The sequence below is a fragment of the Carcharodon carcharias genome, chromosome 37 (genome assembly GCF_017639515.1).
Source record: "Carcharodon carcharias isolate sCarCar2 chromosome 37, sCarCar2.pri, whole genome shotgun sequence".
Classification (NCBI taxonomy): Eukaryota; Metazoa; Chordata; class Chondrichthyes; order Lamniformes; family Lamnidae; genus Carcharodon; species Carcharodon carcharias.
Window position 1 is genome coordinate 2,409,180 of NC_054503.1, and position 17,020 is coordinate 2,426,199.

At 48.2% G+C, this 17,020-nt stretch overlaps 1 protein-coding gene and 1 pseudogene across 2 annotated transcripts in view; both read right to left on the reverse strand.

The window, feature by feature from the left end:
• LOC121272973 (neurexin-2-like) overlaps window positions 1-17,020 on the reverse strand; it is a 2,565,635-nt gene that overhangs the window by 2,240,060 nt on the left and 308,555 nt on the right. The gene's annotated exons all lie outside the window — the stretch shown is intronic.
• On the reverse strand, window positions 627-5,297 carry LOC121273004 (annotated as a pseudogene).

A 17,020-nucleotide genomic window follows, 5' to 3' on the forward strand; every position in this document is an offset into this window, starting at 1 on the left:
ATACAACAATCTGGTTGTTTTGTTACTATTGATGAATAAGACTGGCATTTTGTTCCACGTTTATTAATTGAATTCAAATCCCTCTAGCGACCACGATGGGATTTGAACTCACGTCTCCAGAGTATCAGCCCAGGCTTCTGGTTGAGGAATGTTTATCATTATGCTACCATCCCCCGGTTCCAAACATGTGGTTTAGCCAAAGGTCCTCTCCGACTTACCTCACTCGCTAGACGACTGAAGACATCCCCTTGCCCCACCAGCCAAAAAAGACTCAACATATTTCACATCAGGAAAATGGAGGCCTTCCAGTTCGAGGCACAAGTTTGTTCAAATTCTAGTTTCACAACGCATGGAGATCTGGGGTTAATGGAGGCAAGCTAAGGCCGTGGCAGCCCTCAACAACAGCAACTTGCATTTGTATAGCGCTTTAAGGAGCATCTTGAAGGAGGAGAGAGGGGTGGAGACGTTTAGGGAGGGAATTAAGGAATTCCAGAGCTTAGGGTCCAGGCAGCTGAAGGCACAGTGGTGGCTGGAGAATTAGAGGAGTGCAGAGTGTTAATTATTTTGGGTTTTTTTTTTGGAAGAACTCTCTTATTAGTTACACTAATGGCTCATGCAGAAAACACTTACAAGCGACGACCTCTGCGGCCTCCCTTTCTAGGAGTGCCCTCCGACAGACTGGGAGTAACGTCCTCGGCCTGGCCTATCCGCATCCCAGATCGAGCCAGGGCTCTCGGGGCTGACTGGGCACCTGCGTCCAGGGGTTTTAGGTCCTGTTGCCTCCAGTGGCGTGTAGTTTGCCACGTAGCGCGGTGATGCCCGGCTCCTTGCATCCCTGAGACACGCCATGAGTGGTCAACATGGCAACACACGGGGAGGACTTGTCTCTGTCTGCCTTCACCTTCATCTCCCCCCCCCACCCCAACAGTGACATGGCAGATGGTTTCCTTGCCGGACAGGTCGGTGACGTGGACAAAAGTATCGTTCAAGGAAGCAAAGATGCGGCAAACTCCGAAAACATTCTGTCCCTCGGCCACCTGGGACTCCAGGCTAATCACCTGCTCCTCCTTCTTAGCTTTTACTCTTAGAAGGGGTCATTCCGCTGCTTGCAGCAACATTGTTGGGATGCACAAGTGAAGGGCATTGTTTACTTAAGTATTTTCAGCACTGTTACAATCCCAGCTGATGTTAATACTGGGCAAGTCAGATCCCAGAATGAAACCTAGCTTGATAAACCCAAACTTTATTTCAGAAACATGGAGGTAAGTTATTGAACAGATTCACAGGAGTCTGCTGGTGCACTTTCAAAACTAAAAGGAAGTACTTAAGCAAACAAGACAAGTGAACTATATTACGCCAGACAAAAAGGTCGGAAAGATCTCGATGTAAACACGAGAGGACGATTCAAATTCCCACTTTTCCTTTACCCAAGCAATATCTTTACAGACGCATGCACCAATGAAGAGTTACCACTTGTTTGACACAAAGGCTTGGGACTGCCACAGTTGCAAATGGTTATCCTCTTGCAAATTCCTGAGCATTCACTTAATGCTTCTCAACCCATCTCGTGTCTCTCCCCGAGACATCCAAAAACTGTACTCTAAACCTCACTGATTCTTCACCTGCAGGGCAAGCAAATGAGCTCCCTAAACTCAGTCTTCCAGTGATCAGTTTATTGAGTCCCATAACTGATTATTCTGTTGACTACTGCCCCACTAGCCTTGCAATTTCTATTCTCAGGGAACATCAAATCTCCAGCTCACATACTCTGAACTCTCCCCCACTCAACTTCTGTCTTTTTTCCCTGTCTCTGTGTCACTGGGTCACTGTCGCTAGGCAACAATTTTCTACTTTGTGTTTTGTTTCCAAAATCACTGAACTTTCAACCCCTTTTAACCCATCTCTTTCACTTCAGGGGTTGTAAGACCCCGTTAAAAATGTATGCACACAAACAAACCCAGAAGACTGGAAACCATTTAGTAGCAAGTCTATCCAAACACCCAAGCACCAAGGTTCATAAACAAAACCTAACTGAAACTGCAACCATTTTTACCTTTCTTAACACACAAATATATATTTAAATTCAATTTAAGATTATACATTGTTCAGAGCAAGCATGTATAAATAGGGGACAGCTGGGACACTGGGTTGAGTGGAAGGAGAACTCTGAGACTGATCAAGTCTGTAACCTCTCTCAATAAATAAAGGCTCTGTGTCTTTTGGCTTCACAAAACGGCTTGGAGAGTATTAACACAGTGATCTTGGAGGATTGTGGGGCTAGAAGAGGTCACAAAGGTAGAGGGGAGAGGGTGAGGCCATGGAGGGATTTAAAAATAAGCATTCTCTCTGGCCATTGCTCTGGTCTAACTATTTGCTGGGACTAAAGCCAATTTTATCAATAAATAAAAGAAAACAGAACTTAAAATTGCTTAAATTTTGAAATGCAAACAGAAAAAATGCTGAGAACACATTGAAAGTTGCTCAGGTCAAAGTTTTAAATATGTATTTTGCATAATAGTTCTCCTGAATTTATATTCAACACATTTCTTGCAGATACTGGCACATCTGCTGTTTGCTAATCATCAATGTTTGTTTTTAATTTAGCTGTACATATCTTTTCCCCTTTGGCAAGTTCCTGTGTTCTTAAAGAAAAGAGACTATTATCATCGGAGAATGGAATACTTTACACTTCAGGAACCCAGTGACAGAATCGTCGCATAAGAATTAGGAGCAGGAGTAGGCCCGTTTTGGCCCTCGAGCTTGCTCTGCCATTCAGCAAGATCACGGCTGACCTTCGACCTCAACTCTACTTTCCTGCCCTATCTCTTGACACCCTTCGTGCCCAAAAATCTGGTGAGGAGGCAATGGCATAGTGACATTGTTACTGGGCTGGCATTCTAGAGACCTGGGGTAATGCTCTGGGGACCTGGGTTCAAATCCCGCCAAGGCAGATGGTGAAATTTGAATTCAATAGAAATCTGGAATTAAAAGTCTGATGATAATCATTGTTGATTATTGTAAAAACCTGTCTGGGTTGCCAATGTCCCCTTAGGGAAGGAAATCTGCAGCCCTAACTCCAGGGCAATGTGGTTAACCCTGAACACAGGGCAATAAATGCTGGCCCAGCCAGTGACAGCCACATCTCATGAACAAATGAATAAAATGTTGATCTCTGCCTTGAATATATGCAACGACTTGAGCATCTCTATGGCAGAGAGTTCCAAATATTCGCACCCCCCTGCGTGAGGAACTTGCTCCTCGTCTCAGTCCAAAATGGCTAACCAAATGTGACCCCAAGTTCCAGGCAAAGGAAACTGCCTCTTAGAATCCTTAGCCATCTTCCCCTAAAATATTTTTCACTTCAACGTGAGGTACTGAGTTGCACGTTCTCGCCACTCTCGAGTAAAGAGGGTTTTTTCTGAATTCCCCATTGGATTTCTTGGTGACTATCTGATACTGATGGCCTCTAGTTAGGGCCTTTCCCACAAGTGTATCTTCCTCTTTGTATCCACTCCACACATGAACACAAGAAATAGGAGCAGGAGTAGACCACTCGGCCCATCGAGCCTGCTCCGCCATTCAATACAATCATGGCTGATCTTGGGCTTCAACTCCATTTTCCCACCCACTCCCCATATCCCTTGATTCCCTGAGAGACCAAAACCCTGTCTATCCCACAGCCTTAAACGTATTCAACGATGGAGCATCTTCAATCCTCTGGGGTAGAGAATTCCAAAGATTCACAACCCCTTTTGAGTGAAGCATTTTCTCCTCATCTCAGTCCTAAATGATCGGGCCCCTTATCCTGAGACTGTGTCCCCCCGTGTTTTAGATTCCCCGACCAGCGGAAACAATCTCTCAGCGTCCACCCTGTCACAACCCCTTCAAAATCTTGTAAGCTTGAATGAGATCACCTCTCATCCTTCTAAACTCCAGAGAATATAAGCCCAATTTACTCAACCCTTCATCCCAGGGGCCAATGTAGCGAACCTTTGCTGGACATCTTCCAATGCAAGTCTATCTCTCTTTTTAACGTGGAGACAAACTACGGACAATTTTAGTGGCCAATTTTAATCATAATTTTAATGATAGCCTTTTCTTTTCAATGCTTTAAGAATGTTATAGTAAGAGAAGGCAATAAGTCCATGAAGCCAGCAAGTGAGGCCGAGTTTAAAGGATTAAATTAAGAGGAGAGATTACACAAACTAAAGTTGTATTCTCTGAAATTTAGAAGGTTATTGGGTGATTTGATCAATTAAGGGGGAACAGATAGGGGCGGATAGGGAGAAGCTGTTTCCCGCTGGTTGGGGGAGTCTAGGACTAGGGCGGGGGGCAGAGTCTAAAAATGGGAGCCAGACCTTTCAGGAGTGAGATTAGGAAACACGCCCACACACAAAGGGTGGGAGAAGTTTGGGAACTCTCTCTCCCGCAAATGGCAATTGATGCTCGATCAATTGTTCATTTTAAATCCGAGATTGATAGATTTTTGTTAATCCAAGGCATTAAGGGGGCTGGATGAAAGACGGGAATGTGGAGTTTGGTCACAAATCAGCCATGATCTTATTGAGTGGTGCGGAACAGCGGCCTACTCCTGTTCCTACCTGCTAGATAGCTGGTCTCACTTCAGGCCCTGGTGAGACCCGTCAAATGGCTCCTCATACTTGGTTACAGAAGGGGAGAGTGATAAGTCACTCTTGTTCCCACTCCCGGTTGCTGTGTAAAGGCTTTGTGTTGGAAGTAGGGTCGCCAACTCAGTTTAAACGTATCCCTGGAGGTTTCATCACATGACTTGTCCCCCACAGCCACGCTCCAGCCATTAGTCGGCCAACACATCCATCCTTGTGATGTACAGCCTTCCTACGCCAATCGGAAAGCAAAAAGGCTCATGACCCATTTGGAGGGTGTTTGACCATCAGCCAAACAGCCTTTTCTTCCCCCACCCCCCACATTTCTATATCTGGTAAAGAGAAATGTCCAATGAAAATTTAAAAGAGAAACAGCCTTTTATCAAGTCCCGCTGATTTCTCTCCAGTGTCCTGGAGATTGACCTTCAATTCCTGGGGACTCCAGGCCAACCCTGGAGGGGTTGGCAGCTCTCTTTGGGACCAGGAGCATCGGACTAGGGTAGGATGGGACCAACGGGCAGCTAAATCAACTGTCAACACCCGTCTCTAAGGCCCAAGTGAGAGCAGTGACCGTCGATGTTGGGAAGCCGCCACTCTGTGCACCTGCATCTCAGCCAACCGAGGCACCGGCACATCTGCTTCCAGGTCACATTTAAGTGAGGTCGTCGGCATTGCGTCCCCAGCACCATTCCTGTCAACAAGCCCCATCAACACGGAGGCCTACAAGGCTTTACAACTTTATTTCACAGAATCAAACGGCACAGAAGAGGCCCTTCGGCCCATCGAGTCTGCACCGATTTAAATCAAATGATTGATTTTTATAGAGAAACATCAACTCCGGAGTGACCAGACCGCAGACAGTTCGCGGCTGCATCGAACACAATTTTCTTTTTCCGGGTAATTTTTAAACTGATGAAGGGAGAGAGAGAGACAGAGAGAGAGAGAGAGAGAGAGAGCAGCTCACCGCTATAGGCTTTCTCTGGCCCCACCACCCGCCCCAGGCATTGTCTGGGATTAAATTACTGAAACCTGTGTGAGGAGCTGTGAAAGATGCTTTCAACTGGTATCTTGTGCAAGACAACGATGGCGAACTGATGTCTGTGTACGCCTGAATCTTCAGGGCATGGATATTTAGTTGTTGAGGAGGATTCTCTGAAGAGGCAACTGGAAAACCTGATTATATTCTCAAGACACTGGAAAACCCTTAGCATTTTGATCACGAATAATGGAAAGCTACCCTACATAGAGCACTGTGTACAGTTTTGGTCTCATTTAAGAAAGGATATAATTGCATAAGAAGCAGTTCAGGGAAGGTTCACTTGGCTGGTTCCTGGGATGAGGGGGTTAACCTATGAGGAAAGGCTGGACAGGCTGGCCCTGTGTCCATTGGAGTTCAGGAGAACGAGAGGTGACCTTATTGAAACGTATAAGATCCTGAGGGGACTTGGCAGGGGGGATACTGAGAGGATGTTTCCCCTTGTGGGGGAGACTAGAACCAGGGGACACAGTTTAAAAATAAGTGATAAGATGGAGACGAGGAGAGGTTTTTTTTTCTCTCAGAGGGTTATGAGTCTGGGGATCTCTCTTCCTCAAAGAGCAATGGAGGATGGGTCAATGAATATTTTTAAGTCAGGTTTAGATAGATTATTGACTAACAAGGGAGTCAAAGGTAATAGGGGGTAGACATAGAATAGAGGAAAGTGGAGTTGAGGCCACAATCAGATCAGTCATGATCTTATTGAATGGCGGAGCAGGCTCGAGGGGCCAAATGGCCTACTCCTGCTCCGAATTCCTATGTTCGTATGTAGACAAAATAAGCATCTACAATATCGTAGCCATTCACAAAGATGACATTATTCCCTGTTATGAAATTATGAGGAGATATTACGCAAACTAGGGTTGGATTCCCTGGAATTTAGAAGGGTAAAGGGTGAACTGATTTAAATTTTCAAGATGGCTTCATCCAATCAGCCATCTCCACTGCTTCTGCCCCTTCTACTAGCCCACTGGAGCAAACTTCCTCTAAAGATACCCAATGTCCTCGTTAAGGACTGGCATCTTTCTCTGCTTTCTCTCCTATCTCCCATCACGCCCTGTCCTGCTGTAAAACGCCTTTAAGGTACAGCAGCATAACATCACTAGAAGGGAAGTGTGTCATGCGATCCAGTCCTAGCCTCACCTTTGCCTTTTAGTAGAACGTACGCACGCACACACACACACACACACACACACACAGATCTGCCACTGATGTCTTCTAGCTTTTCATTCCTGTACCCATGGATAGAGGTGATGTAGTGGTATTGTCACTGGGCTGGTATTCTAGAAACCCAGGGTAATGCTCTGGGGACCCTGGTTCAAATCCCACCATGGTAGATGGTAAAATTAGAAATCAATAAAAATCTAGAATTGATTGCTGTAAAAACCTATCTGGTTCACTCATGTCATGTAGAGAAGGAAATGTGCTGTCCTTACCTCTAGCCTGGCCTGCATGTGACTGCAGACTCACCCACAGAAATGTGTTTGGCTCTTAAAATGCCCTCTGAACAAAGGGGGATGGGCAATAAATGCTGGCCCAGGCAGTGATACCCACATGCCACAAACAAATATAATGCATATCTGTTCACATGTGTGTCTGGCCAGCTCTGTCAATGGAGCATGAACCCCTTAATCTCAAGTTTGTGGGTTCACGCTCCATGTTGAGTGCCATCATTTTGTTTAAAAATAAGGGGTCGCCCATTTAGGATAGAGATGAGGAGAAATTTTCTCTCTCAGAGGATCTTGAGTCTTTGGAACTCTCTTCCTCAAAAGGCAGGGGAAGCAGAATCTTTGAATATCTTTAAGGCACAGCCGGTTAGATTTTTGATAAGTAAGTGGGTGAAAGGTTATCGGGGCGTCGGCGGGAATGTGGAGTTGAGGTTACAATCAGATCAGCCGTGATCTTATTGAACGGCAAAGCAGGCTCGAGGGAGCTGAGTGGCCTCACTCCTGCTCCTAATTCACGTGTTTGTAATAAATGAACCTGTTCGCCCAATCCTTTCTGAGTGATTGGTGCCTTTATATCACTATAACAACGCAGCTTGTCCAAACTCAACTTGCTGATGAGCCCCACTTCCCCGCTTTTAATTGCTCCAGCATTGGGACTTGTGCCTTCACCTTAAGCCCTGCAATTCCTTCTCTAAATCTCTGGCCCCTCTCTTTCTCCTTTTAGGACGTTCCTCAAAATCGATCTCTTTGACCAAGCCCTTGGTCTAATATCTACCAGTCAATCTTTCGTAAGGACACCACCATTTTTACTGTTACCGTGTTACCTGCTCTGAAGGAGGGTCATACGGACTTGAAACGTTAACTCTGTTTTTCTCTCCCTACGGACGCTGACAGACCTGCTGAGTTTTTCCAGCATTTTCTGCTTTCGTGACTGTCACCTGTGACTGATTAACCAACTCTCTCCGTCTGAGGCCCCCACCGGAGCTGGACATGATCCGGTACTTATCTTGGGTTTTAATTTTGCTAGACTTGGGCGTTACCACTCACGGTTTGGACAGCACACGTTATAATATGGATATCGAGGCACCGGAGACTGAGAGGCTTTACCTATCAGGAAAGACTGAGCAGGCCGGGGCTCTGTCCTCCAGAGGAGTGAAGGCCGAGGGGTGACCTGACAGAGGCCCTTTAGTTTATGAAAGCATTTGACTTGGAGAAGGTGCTCCTGCTAAAGGTGAGGCCAGAACTAGGGGGGCCATCAATATAAGACAGTCACTAATAAATCCAGTCAGGAATTCAGGAGAAATGTCTTCACCCAGGGGGTGTGGAGATCGTGAAATTCGCTACCACAGGGAGTAGTTGAAGTGAATAGTATAGATGCATTTAAGGGGGAAGCTGGATAAACACACGAAGGAGAGAGGAATAGAAGGACCTGGTTATGGGGGGAGACTGCAAAGGGTGGAAGGAGCCTCATGCGGTGCATAAACACCAACATGGACCTACTGGGCTGAATGGCCTGTTTCTGTGGTGTAAAGCCTTTGCAATATAGCGCAGGGCCTAACTCCCAGCCTCCGATCACTAGCACAATGAGGGAATGCCTCTGCAGTCTGGTCTGACATCTCCAAAGGCAGCTTTGACAGTACACGACAAAGGATTCGAAAGGGGTGCATCTCTGTGATTCATAATCAAAGCTGGGCTGCTGTTTTCAGGGAAAAGCTGATGGTATTTAAGGGCTTATCATTCAGTCATTTACGAAACTTCTCTCCCCTGTTCCTTCACCAGGGGAATTCAAATGCGAAGTGGTTTATAGCACCTAATTGTCAGACTCAACATGTGGGAGCTGGGCTCAAACTTATCAACAGCAGTGACACGAGAAGGATTTGGGTAAAAATAGACAAGAGCAAAAAAATATTTCAGATGTGCGAAGTGCCAGGATTTGCATTTATAAAGCTTCTCATGTTCTTAAGATGTCTCGCATCCTTTTCGCAAATGAATTACTTTTCAAGTAGCGTCACGGTCGGACAGGTAAATATGCAGCCACCGTACAAACAGGCTCGTTAATCTCTCTCCTTTTTTCAAATGTTAAGGCCATAGAGACGTCACGGTGCAAAAGTAGGCCCTTCGGCCCATCGAGCCCATGATGGTCCAAGACATTGGCCTATTTGCATCTCTGGTGGATCGTCTGAAGTACCCCTTCGCCCCCACCCCACCCCCCCCCGCCCCGCCTCAGTTCATCTGCAGCTGGCACCCTCGCCCTTTGCTGCTTCTAGACTATTCCGATGCGCTCCTGGCTGGCCTCTCACGTTCTGCCCTCCGCCAACACTGCAGATCATCGGAAACTCTCCCACCTGCAACCGGACCAGCGCCAGGCCCCATTCGCTCTTGGACCTACGTTGGCTCACGGTTAAGCAATGCCTCGATCTCAGAATTCTCATCCGTGTGCTCAGGTCCTTCCACGGCCTCACCTCTTCCTATTCCTGTAACCTCCTCCAGCCCTACAGCGCACTGGGATCTCTATGTCCCTCTAATGCCTCTTGAGCATCCCAATTTCCATCACTCCACCACTGGCGTGTCTTCAGCATTGGAAATCCCTGGTTAAACCTCCCCGTCTCTCTCTCTCTCTCTCTCTCCTCCTGTAAGAGGCTCCTTCAAACAAAACTCTTCAACCAATCTTTTGACCATCTGATATCTCTCTATGTGGCTCAGTGTCAAATTTTGCTTCTGTGAAGCACTTTGGAACATTCTATTATACTAAAGATACTAAAGTTGTTGATGTTGTTGAGGTAATGTCAGCATAGCAAGATCATTTTTTTTTTATTTATTCATTCACAGGATGTGGATGTCGCTGGCTAGGTCATAATTTATTTCCCTTCCCTAATTGCCCCTTGAGAAGGTGGTGGTGAGCTGCCTTCTTGAGCCACTGCAGTCCCTGTGGTGTAGGTACACCCACAGTGCTGTTAGGGAGGGAGTTTCAAGATTTTGACCCAGTGACAGTGAAGGAACGGCCGATATGTTTCCAAGTCAGGATGGTGAGTGACTTGGAGGGGAACTTGCAGGTGGTGGTGTTCCCATATGTCTGCTGTCCTTGTCCTTCTAGGTGGTAGAGGTCGTGGGTTTGGAAGGTGCTGTTGAAGGAGCCTTGGTGAGTTGCTGCAGTGCATCTTGTAGATGGTACACACACTGCTGCTACTGTGCGTCAGTGGTGGAGAGAGTGGATGTTTGTGGATGGGGTGCCAATCAAGCGGGGCTGTTTTGTCCTGGATGGTGTCGAGCTTCTTGAGTGTTGTGGGAGCTGCGCGTACACAGGCAAGTGGAAAGTATTCCATCACACTTCTGACTTGTGCCTTGTAGATGGTGGACAGGCTTTGGGGAGTCAGGAGGTGAGTTACTCATTGCAGGATTCCTAGTCTCTGACCTGCTCTTGTAGCCACAGTATTTACATGACTAGTCTAGTTCAGTTTCTGGTCAATGGTAACCCCCAGGATGTTGATAGTGGGTGATTCAGCGATGATAATGCCATGGTTAGATTCTCTCATGTTGGAGATGCTCATTGCCTGGCACTCGCGTGGTGTGAATGTTACTTGCCACTTGTCAGTCCAAGCCTGGATATTGTCCAGGTCTTGCTGCATTTGGACATGGACTGCTTCAGTATCTGAGGAGTCGCGAATGGTGCTGAGCATTGTACAATCAGGAACAAACAGCCCTTGTTCTGGGGGGCTGGACGTGCTGGTAGATGATAATCAGCAGGAGGTTTGTCGAAGGGTCATGAGGACTCGAAACTCTTTTCTTCTCCGCCGATGCTGCCAGACCTGCTGAGTTTTTCCAGGTAATTCTGTTTTTGTTTTGAGGTTTCCTTGCCCTTGTTTGACCTGATGTCATGAGGATTCATGGGGTGCGGAGTCGATGTTGAGGAATCCCAGGGCAACTGAACACCACTGTGCCACCAACTCTGTTGGGCCTGCCTTGCTGGCAGGAAGAGATGGTAATGGTGATATCTGGGGCATTGTCTGTGTGGTTTGATTCGGTGAGTATGAGCTCAGAATGCCTCGGTCTTCCTTCAATCTTGCTTTGGGATCACTTATGCCCAGATTATCAAAAGTCTCATCTGAAAATAAGCATTACCCTGAACTCAATGGTCCTATTGCCAAGTATTTGGTGAAGTGACCGGCTGCTTTATTGAGCTGATCTGGAGTCTGCACATTGCAACAGCCGGCAAGAGTTGGGCCGGTGAACTGCAGCAGCCGGGCTGCAGTGCTGAGTGTGCACGGGAGCGGGGCCGGTACCTAATAGGCCATTCAGCCCCTCGAGCCGCTACTGACGTCCAATTGGACCAATGCCTCAACTCCATTCGCCAGCCTCCGAGGCAGATCTCTCGACATCTCGACATCCTCACCCAATTGGCCTTTGGGTGGGTAGGCTGCCATGGCCGGGCATGGGCTAGGCTGGCAGGCCAAAGAGTCGTTTTAAGCCTGGGCCACACTGCTAGAAAGGTGTAGGGAAGGGTTGAAGCTGGTGGGGTGGGGGGGGGGGGTTACTGGCAGGGTTGGTTGTGGGGGGGGTAACTCGCATCCTTTTAATGAGGCGCTCTCACCCACTGTCATCACAACACACATTGGTACCTATGCCAGACGGGCAGGGTCCTACCATGTGAACAAAAATTGCAGGCCAATGATGTCATTGGCATCATGGAACCATTTTGGAACAGACAAGCTTGGCACTAAACATAAGAGGGCTTGGTTGGTGGCCCAAGGAGGGCAGGTTAATCCCTGAGGAACCTCTGAGGGCCAAGAGGAACCCCGGCGCTCCCCAGTTAGAACCATAGAAAAGTTACAGCACAGAAGGAGGCCATTCAGCCCATCTTGCCCATGCCAGCCCGAGGACACCCAGCTGCCCTTTCTAATCCCACCTTCCTGCACCCAGCCCACAGCCCTGCAGCTTACAGCACTTTAGGTGCAGATCCAGGTACTTTTTAAAAGAGTTTAGAGTTTCTGTCTCTACCGCCAACTTGGGCAGCGAATTCCAGACACCCACTACCCGCTGAGTGAAAAAAGTTCTTCCTCATGTCCCCTCTACACCTTCTGCCACTTATCTTGAATTTATGTCCCCTGGTTCTAGAATTCTCCATCAAGGGAAACAATTTTATCCTGTCCACTCTATCTATTCCCCTCATTTTGTACACCTCAATCAAGTCACCTCTCAGCCTCCTTTGTTCTAAGGAAAATAACCCCAACCTATCCAATCTCTCCTCGTAGCTATACTTTTCTAACCCTGGCAACATTCTTGCAAACCTCCTCTGCACTCTCTCCAGAGCTATTACGCCCTTCCTGTAATGTGGTGACCAGAACTGCACACAATACTCCAGTTGTGGCCTCACCAGGGTTTTATACAATTCCAGTTGCAGTCATCCCTCCCTCTCTTGTCCCTGCCATTAACATCAGGTCACTCCCGTGAGGGTCCCAGCATCCTTGGGCTCCACAGACCCACGGTCTGTACCCGCCATCTGTCCCCCCCTCTCCCACCACCCCGGGGTCGAGGGGCAGGGTGAAGCCCAGGTTTTCAGGTGGTCCTGATCTCAGGGAAAACCCTTCCTGGAGTATAGGGCGCATGGTTCCTCCCTTGCTCTGTTGCCCTCCTGTGCCCAAGTCTGCCCAAGCTATGGGTCTGTAGCGGCCAACTCAAAGCATTCATGTTTTCTGCACGCAGCTAGCTTATAAATGGATTGATACACTTTCCGTTCCATGCTAATTGTTCCCTGAGTGTGGAAATGAACCTCCTCTCACTCTCAGTTGGAATTAGATCTCTATTATACAATAACACATGAATATTCAGGAGGCAGGGGAACAGGCAAGGGAGCTAAACACAGCGCTCGCTCCCTTCCTTGGTAATAAGTAGGGCGCCTCATCTTCCAATAGAGCATATCACTGATATAATTAGATGTTCTGGTCCAGCGTCGCTGGTTAAAATTGATGCACCTGGTGAAAAAAACACTCGGTGTTGAATTTTACATAGACACACGGAGTAGGGGGGGTGGTGGGGGAGGAATTGAATACTTGATTACAGTTCACAGCAATTCACTGGCAACAAGCATATTTTCACTCAGTCTGACAGAGGCTGCTCCCAAATCCACAAAATTTCCCATCTCCTCGGTTTCCAAAATCCTCGCCCTTGTTTTTAAACCACAGGAAGTTTGAGGCCCATCGGGTGTGCGGAATCCCTCCACCGCCTCGCTCCCTCCCCAATCCCTGCAACACCCTCCATCCCTACAGTCCTCCAAAATCTCCGATTCTGACCTCTTGTACATTGCACCCCACCCCCCAACCTCGCACGCCCCCAATTTTAATCGTTCCACCACTGGCGGCCGTACCTTCAAACGGCCTGGGGTCCTAAGCTCTGGGATTCCTTCCCTAAACCACTCCGCCCCTCTCTCTCCTTTAAAATGCCACGCAAAACCTTCCTCTTTGAGGCAGTACCTTTACCTGGGTGAGATGGTGGCAATATCATTGATTTTTTTTCTTAGTAGCCCAGATGCCCAGGCTAATGTTCTGGGGGACATGGGTTCAAATCCCACTAGGGCAGCTGGTGGAATTTAAATTCAATGAATAAACCTGGGATTGATTTCATTCATGGGATGTGGCTGGTCCAGCATTTATTGCCCATCTTTAATTGCCCTTTAGAACTGAGTGACTCGCTAAGGCATTTCAGAGACAGCCACATCGCTGTGGGGTCTGGAGTCGCATGTAGGCCCAGACCGGGTAAGGAGGGCAGATTTCCTTCCCTAAAGGGACATTAGTGAACCAGATGAGTTTTTTTCTATAAAAATCTTTGATCGTTGTCATGGACTTTTAATTCCGGGTGTTTTTAGGAACTCAAGTTTCACCGTCTGCCGTGTTGGGATTCGAACTGGGGTTCCCGGAGGATTACCCTGGGTACCTAGAGTACTCGTCCAGTGACAATACCACTGAGCACCACGCCATCACCTCCCCTAATGGTGACCATGAATTTCTCATTGATTCTTGCACAAACTCAACTGGTTCACTAACGTCCCTGTGGGGAAGGAAATCTGCCCTCCTTACCCGGTCTGGGCCTACATGTCACTCCAGACCCCACAGCAGATGTGGTTGACTCTTAACTGCCCCTCTGAAATGGCCGAGCGAGACACTCAGCTCAAGGGAAGGGCAACAAATGCTGGCTTTGCCAGTGGCACCCATGCCCTATGTTAAGAATAACTGGCCCTAGTATCTCCTTATCTGGCTTGCCATCAAATGTTGTCCGACAGCTCCTGTGAATTGACATTAACATTTTACTTGAGTTAAAGCTGGGATACGAATGGTGCCTTCAGGTTTCAAGACAACCGGCCTCACGTACCCAGGGCACTCAAAAGCCTCCCGGTCTATCCGGGAGGATTCCCGGAATTGGCACACCCGTGTGGCATGTCAGGTCCTGCCAATTTTACCAATCCTCTGAAGTGGCCTAGCAAGCCGCTCGGTTGCAGGGGCGATTAAGGACGGGCAACAAATTCCAGCCTTGCCCACCCTCCCATGAAAGGATTTATTTTAAAAATCGCACGCGAGAAGCAGGAACGATGGGAGGTGGGGATTTAATTTTTTCTTTTTTGCGCAGCGAGCGGTTGGGATCTGGAAAGCAGCGCCCAGGGAGTGTGGTGGGCGCGGGCTCAATCGTGGCTTTCAAAGGGGCATTGCACCCTTAGCTCAAGGGGGAAAAGATGTGGGAAATGGGCAAGGGGAGTGGGCCTGGCTGAGTAGAGAGCTGGCGTGGGCAAAATCGACTGTAACCATCCTATGATTCTGTTCAAGTGGTCCAGGAACAACTAATGTGTTCGGAATTGGCACCAAGGCAATTGGATTGTTCAGTAATAATATTTGCATTTTCTCAGCCCATTATCATATCAAAATATCTTAAAGCACTTCACACAATGAATTACTTTCTGGAGAGCAGTCACCGTTCTGTAGGCAAATGTAGCAATTGTCTTTGTATCTGCAGCCTCGCAGAACCGGCAGTGAGTGAATAACATACTAATTTGTGGCTTATTCATCGAAGTTGAAAGGAGAAGTGTTCTCGGGGAAACACTGAGTGAACCGCCCCCGGGTGCTTGGTGAGGAGCTTTATCTAAACAAAATTTGACCCCGAGCCTCGTGAGGAGATATTAAGGGACAGGTGAACCGAAAGCGTGGTCAATGACGTCGGTGATTGAGGAGCGTCTTCAGGGAGCCAGAGAGGGAGGTGGAGAGGTTTAGGGAGGGAATTCCAGAGCTTAGGGCCCCCCCCCTCTGCCCCACCCACTCCAGGCAGCTGAAGGCCCGGCCGCTCAATGGTGGAGCGATTAAAATTGGAACTGGGCAAGCGGCCAGTATTCGAGGAGCACGTCGAGATCTTGGAGCTACACTGGTTCCTGGTCAAGCAATGCCTTGAGTTTAAAATTCTCAACATTGCTTCAAATCCCATGTCCCCTCACCCCTCCTTATCTCTTTAATCTCCTCCAGCCCTATGGACCTTCTATGATCTCAGTGCTCCTCCAATTCTGACCTTTTGTGCAACCGGGGTTTTGGTCACTGTACCATGGGCGGCCATGCCTTCAGCTGCCTGGGCCCTAAGCTCTGGAAATCCCCCCCCCCCGCCAAGCCTCTCCGCCTCTCTCTGCCCCTTTAAGATGCTCCTTAAAACTGACCGCTTTAACCAAGCTTTTGGTCGCCTGTCCCTCATATCTCCTCATGTGGCTCAGGGTCAAACTCCCATGATGCTCCTGTGAAGCCCCTTTAACGAATGCCTCTATCTGTTATGACGTTGGAGGTGCTATATAAGTATAAATTGTTGTTGGTTGCAGGGCTGGCAGAGGTTCAAAGAGGGCCAGGCCCCTGGAGGGATCTGAAGGTGAAGGTGAGAGTTGTATCATCAGCTTCAGGGGTCGGAAGCAGAACTACCGGCGAGCAGGGAGCTCGGGGGAGCGGGAGAGAGAGACTCGGGGGAGCGGGAGAGAGAGAGAGGCGGTAAGGGGAAAGAGGTGGGAAAGTGGGAGGGTCGACAAGCAGGAGGAGGTCAGCAAGTGAGGGGGTTAGTTGGTGAGCGTGCGAGAGGTGGCAAGTGGGAACAGGAAAGAGAGGGAGACAGTGAGCGGGCCGCTGGAAAGACAAGTGCAGGTCACAAGCGGCCCAAGGGTGGTGTATGTGAATGCCACTGCGTTAAATTCTCTCTAGTTGGAGAAGGTCGTTGCTTGCCTCTAATGAGCCCAAGCTTAAACGTTGTCTGGCTCTTGCTGCGCGTGTATTCACATCCTTTAAAAAGTACCTGGATGAGCAATCGGCACGTCATAACATTCAAGGCTAGGGGCCAAGTGCTGGTAAATGGGATTAGGCAGGTGGGTCAGGTGTTTCTCATGTGTCGGAGCAGACTCGATGGGCCGAAGGGCCTCTTCTGCACTGTGTGAGTCTGCGATTCTGTATTGCTTCCTTATCTGAGGAGCTGCAAATGGGGCTGCGGGATATTCAGGATCATGAGTTTGAAGAGCAGGGTGGAATACAATTCTGTGCCGCTTGTCTAGCTGTCAACCAAACCCTGCTGAAAAGCCCATCTGTAGGGTTAAGACCAAGGCCACACTTGGCCAATGATGTCCCCTTCCACATTCAATACCTAAGGCCCACGTTGAAAGAATGGTCACTGGTCTTGTTCTAGAACTGGTCTCGTAACCCTTAAAATGGAACTCCAGTTCGGACCAGTCCCAGTCATTTCCAAGTTTTACTGGTTTTTTCCTAAGTGCCTATGGAACAGTACTCCAGCGTAGGTCTGGGAGCAGCTCTGGGCACCACACCTTAGGAAGAATATATGGGCCTTACACGGAGCACAGTGTAGATTTACCAGAATGATACCTGGACTCCAAGAGGAGATATTACGTGACCTGG